The sequence below is a fragment of the Carassius auratus genome, chromosome 48 (assembly GCF_003368295.1).
Source record: "Carassius auratus strain Wakin chromosome 48, ASM336829v1, whole genome shotgun sequence".
NCBI lineage: Eukaryota > Metazoa > Chordata > Actinopteri > Cypriniformes > Cyprinidae > Carassius > Carassius auratus.
In genome coordinates, this window is record NC_039290.1 from 10,596,976 (window position 1) to 10,601,588 (window position 4,613).

At 36.1% G+C, this 4,613-nt stretch overlaps 1 long non-coding RNA gene across 1 annotated transcript; it reads right to left on the reverse strand.

Annotated features, from left to right (window-relative positions):
• Positions 1-2,068: 2,068 nt before the first annotated feature.
• LOC113065385 (uncharacterized) lies at positions 2,069-4,334 on the reverse strand. Its single transcript, XR_003279004.1, has 5 exons — positions 4,273-4,334; positions 3,233-3,341; positions 2,998-3,087; positions 2,285-2,469; positions 2,069-2,217 (listed from the first exon to the last, which is right to left on the reverse strand). It is a non-coding gene; the product is annotated as an uncharacterized LOC113065385 (long non-coding RNA).
• Between the last annotated feature and the right edge of the window lie 279 nt (positions 4,335-4,613).

Below are 4,613 nucleotides of genomic sequence, written 5' to 3' on the forward strand. Positions count from 1 at the left end.
TGTAATTATTACGTCAATAGTACCCTTCATTAACAATGGTGCATTGCATATATATTTTTGAAATTACCTCTTTACCGAAGATCTAACCTTAAACCTGAACATAACTTAATTGAACTACAAAAAACAGCGCCATGACTTTCACTTTCCATCGATAGAATGGCTAAGGCTTATGGGCAATGTAGTTTAAATGTTTAATAATGATATTGTGAAAAAATACTTCTTTTTTTAAACAAAGGGATATCTAAGCATGTTTATTGTGCAAAGTTTGTATGACATATGTGAGAGGCAGGCTGACATTTTTTATTTTACTAAGAGTACTTTTATAAACACATGTATAGCACTTTTCTATGAATGTTTGAAAGCTGTGCCAAACATTATTTTAGTAAACCATAGCATAATGAGTTGTCCTACCAATTTTCTTTTTGAAACTATAATCAGATTTTGATTTACAGCCATTTTGGAATGTTAATTGTTTTGCTCCTTCAAGGGGACTCTACTGGGCCCTGGGGATGGAAGGGCAGGAAAAAAAATGCACAGCTCTATTCTCATCATTGGCAACAAACTGTTGAGACACATTTTGTAGGTTGTCTTTTCAAAAGCATACCATTATGTAAGTTGGAAGTCATAGTTATCTTAGAATTAAGACACCAGAAAATCAACATAAGTGCCCATTTGGAAAGAGCTCAATTTATTTCATAAGATCAAGAGCAATAATACAGTGCTAATAGTAAACAAAGACAACAAATACATATTCTGACATTTCATCAGACAAGGCCAATGTGTCATTCAGTAAGACAATGTGTGACAGTGTGCAGTTTATGGTTCCATACAATTCATGCAATTTAAAGAATCATAATATAAAATACCTAATTCATAAATCTCTGTAAAGAATGTCTCATCTTTGTCCTGCTCAGGAGCTAGACATCAGTAATGTGCATGAACATCTTCATTATAATACAGAACAGGATTCATGTTGATCTTTCCTTGATTCATCACCTTCAGTTGTGCATGAAGTCCATGCAGTCTCTTCTAATGCAGCTCTTCATCTAACTGAATTTCATTAATATTACTAAATGTTCATGTCTTCATCAAAACAACCATGGTGATTATATGTGTTGTTTACAAAATTAAATGGTGTATCTACCAAAAAACCATCTCTAGTACAGATATTCACCATACTTGATTATCCAACACCATACGCAATATTTTACTAGGATGCAGCATAAAGACAGATAAAGAAGCATATTAAGACAAATTATATTCAAGTGAAATAAAAATGGGTTACATTAAAACCATTTTATTTTAATCAGATGAAGAAACCCAGATGAAGGCATGGTGAAATGTCTTGAGCACCAAAGAATCACATCCAGTTTCCTTCTCATCATCAGAGCTCTCCTGGTTTTCTTCAAATCCATGTCTCTATCATGATCTTCTTCAATGTCATAAACAATTTGCAATTGTTATCCAGCACAACAATACAACTGATGAACAAGTCATGTGACCAATTCAAATCAAATCATTTTATTATCACAATACCATGAATGCAAGTATACAGGTGGTAAAATGCTTTTCTGCAAACTGCAGCATGACAAGTACTGAATATATTTGCAACACATATACAGTATCAAAAATATAAACCGTATACATAAGAGCTCAATACAGGTAGAAAATATAGTGCAATACTATACTATACAGAGAGAACAAAATGAAAACAATTAACAACAATCACTGTATACTGTAGATATACCTCTGCCCACTGCTCCGGGTGTGTGTTCACAGTGTGTGTGTGTTCACTGCTCTGTGTGTGTGCACTTCGGATGGGTTAAATGCAGAGCACAAATTCTGAGTATGGGTCACCATACTTGACTGTATGTCACGTCACTTTCACTTTCAGTACAGTATGAATTAGTGCAAACAGAATATCAGGTTGCAGAATAATAGTGAGTCAGAGTCCAGTCAGTGTAGCTGATAGAGTGCAGTGCACACAGTATGAGGCTGCTGGTGTGTGTATGTGTGTGTGTGTGTGTGTGTGTGTGTGTGTGTGGTGTTACTGGTACGAGTTCAGTTCAGTCTGATTGCCTGTTGAAGGAACTTGTCTGACTTGAGCTTTTGGTCTGTGATAATGTCTGTCTGATGGTGATGTTGAGAGCAATCCATGGCTCGTGTGGCTGGAGTCTCTGACGGTCCTCAACAAAAGAAAAACCTTGCGTAGATGTCCTGGAGAGACAAAATCATTGTGTCAATTATATATTATTATTATTTAGAATTGTTGTAATGGACATACCATTGATTCCTGTTGAAGGTTGTTGGAGGTATGGGCTCTCAGTTGTGAAGTTTCTTTTATGGCCGTAACATCTGTGCAGTCACACAGCTGTTTGGGAATTCAGTCTTCACAGTTTCAGGCTGCAGCGCTGCATTTGGTGACCATTGACTCCTCCATCTCTGGCCTCAGACCCGCTTCTCTTTAGTCTGGAGTGAAGACAAATGTTCTCAGTACCAGCTTTCCTTCTACTGCAGTCTTTCTGTACAAGTAGAAAATAATAAAAACAGTCATAACAAATCAGTTATGTATTGAAAACTCATAGTACATATGAAGACTTCAGATGCAAAGGCATCTAAGTTCCACCTGAAGTTTTCTTCTAAAATTCTTCTTAGAAGAACATTTCATACAGAACTTAAAGGCTTTTGCATCTGAAGTCTTCATATACAACACATCTCGTTCTTCATTTCTCCATCAACTGACTTCATCCTCCTTCAAAAACTGTAAGTCCATAAGAAAAATAGTTTTGGTGAATACAGGTGCAGGTGTCAGTACTCACCATATTCAGTCATTTTCTGCCCAAATTCCAGAAATGATGCCCTGATGATTTGTTCATTCTAGGACTTATAAAAAGATGTATATGTGAAAAATGATAATTGCTGACTTGAATAGAGATCAACATCATATGCTGTACTAATGCATTGCTTGAATACAGACACATCAATGGGGATGAGCACCTTTTCACTCTTTTCTGTTTGGGCACAATAGAGCCATGTTCATTCCTCATCCCCAACAGGACTGATGTTCTTTGTGTTTTTGCTCTTCAGCTGTAAAACAAAAATATGTCTATTAACCCCATGTTTAATTACTATTGCTTATTACATATGAATTAAGACAGATATAATTAAGTAAATTTACCAAAAGATTCAGGTTAGAGGATTAAATGAATATTGATTACAATTTTCTACAAACCTTTCTTGGAGAGGGCTGATCATGACAGGAACTTGCTGAGCCACACTAGTAGACATTCAGTTGACAAACCTGAAAGAGGCCATCATGCAACCATCCGCTCTGTTTGTACCTTACAACAGAGCAAGAGAGAATGTGTGAGTGAGTGGAGAGAGTAAAGGACTAAGATGAAGACAAACAAGCAAAGAAAGGCAAAATCTTGCGTTTGAGTTTAACAAAATGAGAGGGAAGAAAGCTGTATCTTCAAGCTATATTATTCTCAATTATTTTCTACACTATAACATGCAGCAGGATTGTTGTAAGCAGTTTAAAGACCTCTTCATACCAAGGATGAGTCCATACTTAATGACACAGAGGAACAACATCAGTGGAATATATTTTCCAGCTGATGAACATTAAACAGCCAATCAAAATGCACATTTCAAAAGCTTGATCATTTAAAGTGGCAGACATCAACGTCGCTGCAGTGTGTATATTAATAAACATAACTTTATCATTGGTTGATGTTGGTGTGGATGCTAAAATAGTTATTGTAGTTACTATTCTTGGTGTGAACAGCCTTAAATGATCTAATTTGGCCAAATTAACTGAAGATCTGATGTGTCACATGACAAGTTACACAGCATTTCCTGACTTGCTTTTAAACAGACGTGTTCAATTAAAATCAACATGGAAATAAAGGCAGACTGTGAGGTGCGGACAGATATCATGTACTGTTAGAACGGGTTAAGACGGTGCTAATAAAGAATACAGTGGACTCAATATAAACTTTAGGATATAACGCTCTGACTACTTAAAATGGACACAGTCTGCATGAGAGCTGAGGCGATGGTCAATGACAGCAGGAGGAAAAGCTGGAGAGTACGCTTGTACAATATCATATGAATTTGCTGAAATTGTTTGAATTATTAATACTTTGACATAGCACAGGGTTTGTACTGATGGGGTCGTGAGGTATTTAAAAAAGTAAAAAACATAAAATTCGGTGCAAAATGTAACTGCAGTAAAGTTCTGTCGAGGTGCTCAGATCAACACAGACGTACCTCTGGAAATATCTGCCTTAGCAGCTTTTGGTCTTCTCCGTAAACACACAAGATGGTCAAATTCATCCCTCTCCACAAACAAGGTTTGACAGGCCCATGGTCTTCCTTTTCAGCTGGAATAAAGAAAAAGTAACAAGTTGTTGTTGTTGTTTTAATACATACATGTTTAGACAGTGTGTTAGAAATGATCTGTGAACAAAATATTTGAAAGGAAGGACTATAAGGAAGGTTATTAACATAAAGTAAGGATAAATTAATTGAAGTAAATCAGTTATAACTACATATCTTCAACATTACCTGTGTCGAACCTTTGAAGGACTTCATCTTCACTGGAAACTTCT